This window comes from Solanum stenotomum, chromosome 6 (assembly GCF_019186545.1).
Source record: "Solanum stenotomum isolate F172 chromosome 6, ASM1918654v1, whole genome shotgun sequence".
Taxonomy (NCBI): Eukaryota; Viridiplantae; Streptophyta; class Magnoliopsida; order Solanales; family Solanaceae; genus Solanum; species Solanum stenotomum.
The window spans coordinates 24,356,268-24,368,141 of record NC_064287.1 but is presented as its reverse complement, the minus strand read 5'-3'; the positions used below and the strand labels follow the sequence as shown (position 1 = coordinate 24,368,141).

Below are 11,874 nucleotides of genomic sequence, written 5' to 3'. Positions count from 1 at the left end.
AAAAAAATTGTTCTTGCTTGGTTTGATCCACTTATGGTGGAGGTGTTTAATTATGGAATGTATTGTGACCATGGCCTTGAAGGCATAGTATGAGAAATATAAGTGTTACATGACATTTTTATGAATGGGCATTTAATGGAGCTAATGTGATCATGTTATGAACGTAAATGTGTTATTATTGAAAGGATTTTTCTCAATTTGACACTCATGAATGTTGATGATAGAATATGAAGGATTCTCCAATTTATTGCATATCTCGAATTGGTAGAGCTTGTGCATCATTTTCTTGTTTAAATGATTATATTATTGGTTGTTGAATCCTCGACATAATGCATGGTTTCTAGCCAAAATGCCCCTTTTTAAAGCATGTTTTGCATGGTCATCATACTCAGTGCTTAATTGTGCTAATTCCATATTTCTCTATTTTCTACTAGTGTAGGTTCCGGAAAGTGAGCGGGTTCTATAGTAAGCTTGGAACTTGAAGTTCTTCCAAGATCTTGTGGTATGTCCTCATATGTCGAGGACAAGACTTTTCTATTCTAATTTTATGATAAGGTTCTTGTAATAGACTTAATAGACTTCTTTTGATTGTAAAGGGCTGTGTCTCTACTTATGTTTTGTGATTGTGTCTAAGATGGCCATGTGAGACTTAGACTTCCGCTGTGTGTTTTTAAAGTTGTTTTAATGAAGTTTGAATGTGTGGATGTAAATAAATTTTTAATTCCGCACTATTATCATTTTTGAATGCAATGAATGACTATGTGGCTTGTATAAGACCTCTTCGGGGTCGAATATGCCTTATTACGACTGGGGGGTGCTCCCGGGTCGTGACAGTTTGATCACTATCTTTCAAGAGTTATTGCCTGTATAAACTTTAAGGGACGTCAAACAATTCTCTATCAGGATACAACAAAGACTGAACAAACACAACCTTCTGTTGCTCCCTTTCTTAACAAACAAACGTTTTTTTTTATTATTTGTTACTCCCTTTACTAACAAAAAAAACTTTTTGTTTCTCTCTTTATGAACAGACAAATTTTTTTTGTTGTTCTCTTTTGCTATAATGATAACACCTCCCACAAATTTTGTGGTAAACCTGAACTTATAAACAGGACATTCAACATTTTCTTCAAAGTTCGGTTTTTTCCTGTCAACAATTTCATTAGATTGAGGTGAGAATGTGCAGTAATTTGATGGATGATTCCATTTTCCAAATATATTTCTGCAAAAGAAGATTCATATTCTCTACATCTACCACTTCTAATCATGACAATCTTTTATCCAACTGATTTTCAACTTCAGTTTTATATTGCCAATATGTTTATATTGCTTCATCCTTACCATTAAGTAAATAAACAAAACAGTATCTAGTGCAATTGTCAATAATGGCAATATGACCCAAATGTTTGTTTTACAACACAAACATAACATATCACTTTTCACCAATGTTCATGTCTATAAAAAAAAAATTAATAGACATATCTTTTCATGAAAAATCACAATATTTTAAAGTGAAACTTTTTCATCAAAGAATACAATTCTTTTCAATGAGTAATATAATTTTGTGGTTTAATACTAGTCATATCATATACTAGTAAAGAGAGACTCAACGACCACAATATCAAATATACTCTAAGAATTTTGTGGATCTAACATAATACAAGATTGTCATTAAATTTCATATCTTGTACTTTCAAATTTAAATTAGATAGTAAGTCTAATTTTGTCTTTATTACAAGTAAAGAACCCCCCACATTTAAAATATGTTCTCAAAAATATTTTTCAAGTATTTCAAATTATTTTCCACATATTTTTTCCCATGCTTACACATTGGCAACACGAAGCCTACTTTTGGAGATTTAATCCATATAAACACTCATTGCAGGCACAAAAACCACTAATTTTATGTCACTAGTGTTTTTTTTCCCTTTTTGTCACAACTAGACAAACCACTTAGTATTTAGAATACTAACAATAAAGATTCAATCTTTATACAACTTGTTTCTAGTTTAACGATGAAGTTTTTATATTCTTTTAATCGTTAACCGAATGAACCTTAAATTCTGATGAAGTTTTAATATTCTTCGAATCAGTTTCACATTCAGACAGAGTGGTAAACTAAAAAGGTTTTAAACTCCAGAAACCTCAAATACAACATTGTTTCGAGCTAATGATGAAGATTTTTTTTTCAATCATTTAGCCTTAATATTCCTGACGAAGATTTTATACTCTTCAAGCCAAAATATTCATTCAAACAGAGTATTTAACAAATTGGTGAAGCTTCTATATTCTTCAAACCAATGCACAATCTGATTTGTTCGTGAAGTTCTTATATTCTTCAAATCAAAGGAGAAAAAGAATCTCCAAAAGTCAAACACAATCAAATTTCACATGGAGTAGAAAACTACAAAAGTTTTATTTTTCCTCCTCTAAACAGAATACATATTAATAATAATAAAGATATATTATGAGATCATCACATAATGATCATCTATCCTAACATTTATGAAATAAATTTCATAACTTATAAAGGATAGAAAAAGAAAATAATAATCAAGAAAAATAAAGATAGAACCTGATTTTTACTCTCATTGAATCATATTCTATCTGTCAGCAATAATTTCATGCAAGTCACTTTTCTTGCTAAATTTTTTTTTCTTTTCTCAGTTTCCATCATATTCCTATTTTCCTCAAGAAGACATTTAATTTCAACAAGAAACTAAACTCATGTTCAAATATTGTTAGGAGACAACATTTATTCATTTACTTCTTCTCATAGTTATATAAAACCAAGAATATATGGAAAAAATAATTAAAGTCCACATCTTAGCTTTTATGCACAAAATAACTTTTCTCATTAAAAAGAAAACTGAAGGAGTGCAATGCTTGAATGCACTTGGGAAGAAAAAAAAAATCTTACCATCCAAAGAAAACTTACTACAAAAAATATACTCGAACATATTAAAGTAGTACTAATTCATCCCAAATCTCATTTATCATATGATAAAATAATTTTCTTTTTCTTCTTTTTCTTTCCCCATAAAAAGAACACAGAAAGTAATTTCCTTACCACAGAAAATACCAACATTAAATTTCTTAAGCTTGTTATCTCTTGTATTCAGATTAGCAAACCAGAAATAATAAAAGATGAAAAGAACTATCTGAGTCCACAGAATCTACTGTGTGTCCTTAAGAAATTTAATCCCCTCAAGTACCCGAGGTTGCAGATTAATTCCTCCCAAGATAAAACGGATTAACCATTAAAGAAGTAGCGGTACCTCAAACTTCGATAATTTCAACGAAATCAAAATGACAGCAACGAATCACACACACAGACACGATCGATCGATTTTGTTTTGTAAGAACTGTATGCAAAAGATGGGAAGAATTCGATACAGAAAAATGAGAGAAAACCTCTCTATTTATAGCCAACAAAGGGTAAAGGTCACAACTCTTTGGAAAGAAGACAACATTTCAGAAAGGTCACAATACTTTGGAAAAGGCATAACCTTTCAAACGGTCACAATCCTTTAGAAAGGACACAACCTTTCATAAAGTTCACAACCCTTCGGCATAGTCAAAACCCTTCATTTCCTGTTCACACCTTCAAAACCCAACAAATTTCTATGCACATAGTATTAGAATGAACGGGAGATAGAGTCAAAGTAGGACTGATGCAAATGGTTCATCTCGTTTGAAATTGATTCATTGATTTTTCATGAGATTAATGCTTGTTCTCCTTCCGTCGCAATTTATGTAGCACCGTTTGACTTTCTAATTATAGAAAGGTACAATCTTTTTGGGATAGATTAATAAGGAAAGTGTGAGAAAATATTTGACTTTCTTGTATATAAGGAGGGTTGCTATTCTGCATGCAAAATCAGTTATGAATGTCTGAATTTCCATCTCATAGTATTGAATTACCATGACTTTACTAGTGTAATGAGTTGAAAATTTGTTTTCTGGTTTTTCTAAAAAAAATATTCTTAAAATTCTGACTTTTTAATCCTTTTGAATTCAAGATGTGTTGTGTACGGGATATTAAGAATTCGCTAATCTTTGTGTAAGCTGTTACAAGACAACCTTTTGTGAACTTTCACTAAGAAAGCCACCCTATTCTACTCTTTTAACTTGTTTGTAGTTGTTATCAATGTTTGATCTATATTTTTAGAGTTTCAGCAATTTTATAACCTTTTCTCCTGGTATAACACTTTCTCTTCTTTAACAATTGCAGATGTATTTTGGTTGATGTGAATGACAAGGTTGTTGGTCATGAATCAAAATACAATTGTAAGTTAAGATTTTTTGTCCGTCTTCGAAATTCACCAGTGTGTGTTATTTTCCCTAGGTAGCTATATCTTATTTAGACATTGAAGGTCACAGTGATTCAATGTCAATGTTATCTCGCAATTTAGGGAGTTTATTGCTGGAGAATCTATAATTAATTTTTTTAATTTTAAATTACTTTATATATGTTAGATCACATTATAAGCTGCATTTTCTAGATGTCATGACCAAAAACTCAAAATTTTGGACCCGCCTCTGTGTCTTGCCCACATGCGGGAAGCATGTTGATGACCTAAAATAAAACAATAAAGGATCCCTATTACACAATTCAATGATCTCCTTTTCGGAGAGATGCATGTTTTACTCTTCTGAAATTTTTAAACATGTTTAGGAAAATTATTGGTTAGGCTGATCAAGTTGGAATTTTATTCTGTGAAAATTTGAGAAAACTAAAATTACCACTTAGAGTATTCATTCATGTCTATACGATCATTTGTTCATGTCTCCTATTTTTGGTCAATAATTAACCTGCTATTGAAGTGCAGGTCATTTGATGGAAAAAATTGAATCAGAGCATTTGTTGCACAAAGCTTTCAGTGTATTTCTTTTCAACTCAAGTATGAACTTCTTCTTCAGGTATGTCACATAAATAGATTGCAACTGCTAAATGATTATGTAGTGTACAATGGTGACAGTTCTTGGCATCGTAAGATATCATTACAATATTAGAATGTAGTCATAAGTCATCAGATGAGTTGTAGCTGAGACACATCTTTGTCGCTTTTGAAGATTAAAACACTTAATAGATGTTATTCTTTGTGTTGTACGTGTAGCCATGATCTGCAACAAAGGTAACCTTTCCTTTGGTGTGGACAAACACGTGCTGCAGCAATCCTCTCTTCCGAGAGTCTGAGCTGAAGGAGAATTCTCTTGGTATATTTTTGTTTGAGCTGAAAGTCTTCAACTTTTACCATCTTCGATTTTCTTCAATTTATTGTGTTTTCATTTCAAATATTAGGTGTCCGAAACGCTGCACAAAGTAAGCTTCTTGATGAACTTGGTATCCCTGCTGAAGATGTTCCGGTTGACCAGTTCACCCCATTAGGCCATATGCTTTACAAGGCACCGTCTGATGGAAAGTGGGGAGAACATGAACGTAATGAAACATCTTCTTTGTATTTTTATTTTATTGTGCTTTTAACCAACTTCTCCAAGCTTTTTGGTAAGCCAAAAGGGCTTATTTTAGAAAGTTGGGGTGTTTTGGGCAAAAAATATTGTTCAAAATAAGTAGATTTTGGAAGTTTCGTCAAATAGGTTATGTGACTATTCAAAGATTATTATCTTTAGTTATAAGGTCATAGTTACTATATTAACTGTATATCTCGCAAAAGCATGAATGTATATTGAGCAGAAACATATAAATCCTAGCTGATTCCTTCATTGTTATTGCAGTCGATTACCTTTTGTTTATCATTGCGATGTCAGTGTTCACCCGAACCCGGACGAAGTTGCTGATATAAACAGTGAACCAAAAGCAACTAAAAGAGCTTATTAGGAAAGCATATGGTAGTGAAGAATTTTTGAAGCTATTTCCTTGGTTCTGTAACACCATGGAATCAAGAAGGCTAGGAAAGGGGCCAAGCAGGAAGTCACCAGCCCAAAACTAGGCCATGGGACCCTCCATGGAACCTTTGACGGGCCGTGAAGGAACCACGCCTTGTTATGGGGCACTTGAAGAGCTTCCAAAACCTGACCAAGATGCGTTCCCCTCCTATGAACCCTTAGACGGCCCATGGTGAGCATTACAGACAGTTAAGGTGGTCCTGAAGAGGGTAAGGGCCAAAGGGGTTCTCCCCTAGCCACTGGTCAAAGACCACGACTGCCATGACGGCTCATGGGGTCCTTGACGGGCCGTTAAGGGCCACCGTGGCAATGGTCGCGTCAGCTTTAAGTCAGGGTCTTTTTCTAATTATTCTATCCTAATACTATGTCGTTTTACCCTTACATAGAAGTCCTATATAAGTGTTTTTAACCCCAAATTTCCTCGATTAAAATCATTCTCTCAATTTCTTAAGAAGAACAAGTCGTCCTCTCCAAAATATTTCTCTCTCTACAAAGCTTGAAGAAGGAGTCAATCTAGGGTTTCAAGACAAGTGTCCAATTCCACAATTGAAGGCAAGCTCTTGGCATTGAGATATGATAGTTTTTATCCATGGAGCCCTTTCCTCCATGGAGTTCCCAAATTCTCAAATTTACAAAGTTAGAAATCCCCAATTGAGTTAGGGTTTTTCTTCCATGTCATGGACTCCTTTAAGAATTGACTTATTTGATTGGATTAGGAAATAATATGCATAAATTGAGTTATTTTCCATGATTTTAAGATGAATCCCCATAAACCCATGCTTTATACCCATGTTTTCTAGGTATTGATGATTGAAAGTGGATTTTGAACTATGAAAGGTGATTTCTGGAATTATGCATGTCCTTATGAAATTGATGAGATATGATGTAAATGGCTTTGAGAATGAAGCACCTATGTTGTTGTTGTTGTTAAATGTTGTGAAATGATTTCTCACGTAGCTTCCTCATGCATGAATGTGAAAGATTTTCTCACATAAATGATTCTAAGGTGGAAAGGTCTTCTCACCTAAAATGAATCAAAGTTAAAAAGTTATTCTAAGAATGAAGCGAGCGGCGATTACAGCTCTAATGAAAGACAAGAGGCGATTACTCATGTCATGTGATGAAAAGACAAGAGACGATTACCCATGTCACATCATGTAAAGACAAGAGGCGATTACCCAAGTCCTTTACAGAAAAGATGAATGAGAATAAGAGATATTTTGTGGGATTTATGCTTAGAACTGATTAATGTTTCAAGCACACCTCATCCAATTCTAGGTGCAAAACGATCGTTAAGCAGTATAAAACTCAACGAAGAGTTAGGGTCGAACCCACATGGAGCAGTACTTGTTCAAATTCAAGTGTGAAGTACAAACGTGGTCTAAATAGCTATAGGAATATAAATTAATGAAAAAGAAATATAAGCAAGTCTGAGGGGTGACAATGAATGTCAGCTACAGTGCAATCAAACAATAAAAAATAACAATATAGAGAGAAATTCTCGGGATGTGATCGATTATAGGCAAATTTTGCTATATGGGTAATTGAAACTACTAATAAATAGCTAAATGTTAGTGGGTAAGCTAGGCTATGAGTGAAATAGCTTTCTCTCGAACAACAATCCTGAATCAACTGATTTTTTTCGAACATCAACAAGCATAGTAATTAAGAACAACCCACACCTTAATTCCACTACACTCTCGAGCTAGACAGGTAGGATTGAGTTTAGGATTCACTCTCTCGAGCTGAACACGTATCAACCCAATACCTACAAACCATTAATCAAAAACCTTGGTTCCAAAACTGCTCTCTCGAGCAAGCTAAAAACACAAAATTATAACTGTATTTGCAACTACAATTCATAAATTAAAACTCAGCTAATGATTAAATCCACTTCAATATAGCATTTTAAATTAGCAATTAACAATACCCATAAGTTAATTCAACTTATAATCATGTAATCACACCCCAAGAATTGGGGTTTTAGCCACGCATAATAAGAATAGGGAAATGATTACCAAATACATTCGCCATGATTTGGGTAAATGCTCCCAAGTCTTTACAATGGTCCGAATTGATGAAATTTAGAAACCCACTTGCAAAACCTCAAAATTGAGTCTCAAAAAGCTACAAAGTTTACAATGGAACTCTCCAACTCAAAAGAACACTCTCCTTAATGACCGTTGGATGCTCAATTTTCAGTTCAAAAAATTCAAATTATAGTCGCCCAAAATTTGGCCAGAAAGGCCATTAGGAGAGATAAATCAGGCTCGCCGAGTGGTTCGACGATCCTCCCTTTGCTCTCATCCATCGCCAGCCATTATGCATTGGTTCTCAGCATCCCCAAGTTCTATAACTTTGGGTGATCCATCTTGTCATCACGGAACCTATTGGTGATTCGCCGACTGCCCATTCCTATCGTCGACTTGGTTTCTTCCCTCAAGGCTGGCACACTGGAACTTTAGGCGGGCTAAAGAGCCACTCGGCGATTCTTGGCGATCACCAGGATCTCCTTTCTTCACTTCTTCAGCTTGTTATGCTCCTTTTTGCCCGTTAGTGTCATTACCTTGCTCCTTAGCTCACATACCTGAAAATCAAAGTTTTAACATTAGTTTATAGCATAAATTAGGCATATGAGGACACTAAAAATATCAAAACAAAGCCCTAAATGAGCCCAAATCTTGGACTCATCAACACCCCCAACTTAAACTTTTGCTTGTCCTCAAGTAAAACTCAAAATCAGCAGTTCAATAAGGATGTCTCAAGTAGTGCTGCACAAGACTAAACATGAACGCACACAAAAAGTTCAAACTACACATATAATGCTCAATTGTGCACTCAAAGATTTAAATTGTGACTCACTATTATAAAAGATTCTCAAGTTCACAATACTTGCTTCAAATGCAAGTTCAAGCTCAACAAAGGTACTCAAATGCCCTCACAATAAGGATGATCCACAATGACACAAAATTCGTCCACAATTTAAAGTCTCGGAATAACATACAACTCTCACACTAAAAAAGAAGAACACATGCATGACTACACCCATAGGCTTGTCCTTATTTTCCAATCAACATTCGTTTCAGCTCATTAAAGATCACAAAGGTCTTTTTCAGGCTTGTAATGGGGTTGAGTGCAACGGTATGGTCATTTAGGCTTAGTGACTTCTTTCTTCATGAAGTATTGCCTTAAAATCATTCTTCATCCTTCTGTTTCTCATTCATACATGCTTAAACCCCATTATTCAACTAGACATGAATCACCGGATACCCCATTTGTCACTATGTTCACACACTTTCTTTCACAATTCTTGCTATTTTTCAGTCCTTTTCTTTTCTTTTCATTTTCTTTCTCTTTTTATTTTATCATAGAAGGGTTCCATCTTTTTCAAAACAGTCAAATAGAGGGGGGATTTTTCACACTTCTTGATTTTCCTTCTTTTTCACCACACCCCCAACTTAGGCTTTTGGCCTAAGTTGGCTATTCAAACACACCAAAACTTCATGAAGGTTATAGGTGATGGGATAAAAAGATCAAAGTTGTTCAAGTTTCTTCTAAGAAAAGAATAGGCTCAATGGGTGCCAAAACAAGATTCACACTTCTCACAAGGGTGTCCACAAAAGAGGTATATTGTCAAATTTTGCTCACTCTTCAAAATTCTTGCCTAAGATCATTTCAATTGTTTAATACACTCAATCAATCAGACTAGCGGGGCAAGTTCTAGGTGTCATCAAATGCAATGCTCAAGACGACCTCACCGCACAAGGCATTGGTACCAATATCAAACAAGACTCTACACTTTCTAGCTATTGTGCAATGTTCATCACAAGAGACTCATTCGACAACCCGCTAGTCACAACGAGATACTAAAAGTTCACATATTGCCTATGTAACTTAATTTGCCTCATCATAGCCGCACATTTATTTCGTTCAGTTGAGAGCACTATTCAAGTCATCGATATTGATCACAAGACACTCAAATTTGCACAAGAACAACCATATTCATATACACAAGAGGTGGCAACAATTTTTAAAATTTGGTTCAAGCCATTTTCAATTCAAAACAATGGGCTACAAGCTATAACATTCTCAAGATCAAGATCACAACAATATATATATATATATATATATATATATATATAAACTTATTAAGCCCAATATTCACAAAACATATCATTAACACAAGATCAATATCACAAGAGGTAGGTATGGAAATACCTCACCCCACCCAACAAAAATAAGCAGTTGTCCTCAAATGCAACTAAATAAAAAACAGAGTATAAAAAGTAGCACAATGGGAGGGGAAAAGTCATCTTTCCAGGCTAAGCCTAGGAGAAGGTTGCATCTCAGTCACTCCATCTGTTTGGGCATCAGTGCCCGGTTGTTCATCAATCTTGGCTCCACTGGAAACTACCATTGAAGTATCCCTCAAGGATGCCTGTCTAGCTGCTTCGAACATAGAAACCCTCTAAGTTCGCCAGGTCCTCATAAACAGCCTCCTCACGCTCACCAAGCTACTCGTTATTTGTCTCGGCCTCGGACTCAACAACAGCAACATCAGCCCTTAGCCTTGGAAGCAGTTGCTTCCTCATTGATGACAACTCCACGTGCCCGCTTTCGAGGCGGCATGCCACTATCATTCAAATTAGTTCTAGCCATATCTTCAAAACAACAGAGAAAAACATAGAAAAATTTCCAGAAAAGTTACAGAAAAATGTTGCAGAAGGACTTGTTGAACCATTCGGCGAGTTGTTGAGTTGCTTTGGCGAGCCAGATCAGGCTCGCCGAAAGAACTAACATACAATTTTATAAAATTCAGGACAGGTCGGCCATGTTCAGGGCCATTCGGCGAATTGCCTACACCAATAGGCGAGCTAGAAGTATCTCGTTGAAAGTTATAGTGTATTTTGGGGGTTAGGGGCGCAAAAGGGCAATCAAAAAGGCATTTCGGCGAGCTCAGGCATCTCGCCGGAAGTTGAAGAATAACTCAACCAATTTTTAGAAATTAAAGGCGATATGCGGGGGACTTTGGTGAACCGCCGAACCACTCAGCGAGCTCGACTTAGCTCGCCAAAAGGCCCAACGTGCCAGATTTTAGACCCAATCTTCAAAATCAAGCCCACGGCCCCCGAAAACAAAATTAAGCACATACACCATCAAATTAAGGATAGACCCATACTACCCATTCCCTTGGGGTACTCAAACTTCCCCCGGTTTACCGACTTTTTCCCTTAAGAATGACGTCAAATACTCCATCATTGGGAAAATTACGTCATTTAGCATAACTCGGGGTTACTTAGACTTCACCCCACTAGGCCCAACACATTAACACCGCAACCAAATAATTTAGACTTGACACTACAAGAAATTTCACCTTTAACGACCAATTCTTAACGAAGCGATATGAATCTGGTCGTTAAAAGTGTATTATAGCGACACGATTTTTTTCATCGTTAAAAATCAATTTTTACTTAATATTAGCGACAAAATAATATCCGAGCGTTAAAAAGATTAATATCAGTTGTTAATAATAATAATATATTAATGGTGATAAGTAAGTTGAATGATTTCCCTTTTTATTTTATCAAAATACATATAGGGTGTGTTTGGTTTGAAGGAAAATGTTTTCCTAGAAATGTTTTCCTTAGAAAACAAGTTGATTTTTGACTTATTTTCTCATGTTTGGTTGGTGAGTAGAAAATATTTTTCGGAAAAGATTTTTAGTGTTTGATTTATGAATGAATTTTTTTTTTGAGAAATATCTTTTATTTTTACTAGGGTAGAAAATAATTTTTGAAATTGAAAATATTTTTAAAAAACAAACTTAAATTTTTTTGGTGGTGGGGTGGGGAGGTGGTAAAGGGTGGGTTGAGGGTAGGAGTGAAAAATTGAAATTTTGAAGTTGAAAATATTTTTTAAAAACAAACTTAAATTTTTTTTTGGGGGATGGGGGCTGGTAGGGGG

At 35.1% G+C, this 11,874-nt stretch overlaps 1 protein-coding gene and 1 pseudogene across 1 annotated transcript in view; one reads left to right on the top strand and one right to left on the bottom strand.

The window, feature by feature from the left end:
• The window catches only part of LOC125868606 (isopentenyl-diphosphate Delta-isomerase I-like), a 10,330-nt pseudogene extending 4,376 nt beyond the window's left edge, over positions 1-5,954 (top strand).
• Positions 1-11,874, bottom strand: part of LOC125867126 (probable protein S-acyltransferase 19) — a 1,047,372-nt gene that overhangs the window by 654,014 nt on the left and 381,484 nt on the right. The window lies entirely within an intron of this gene.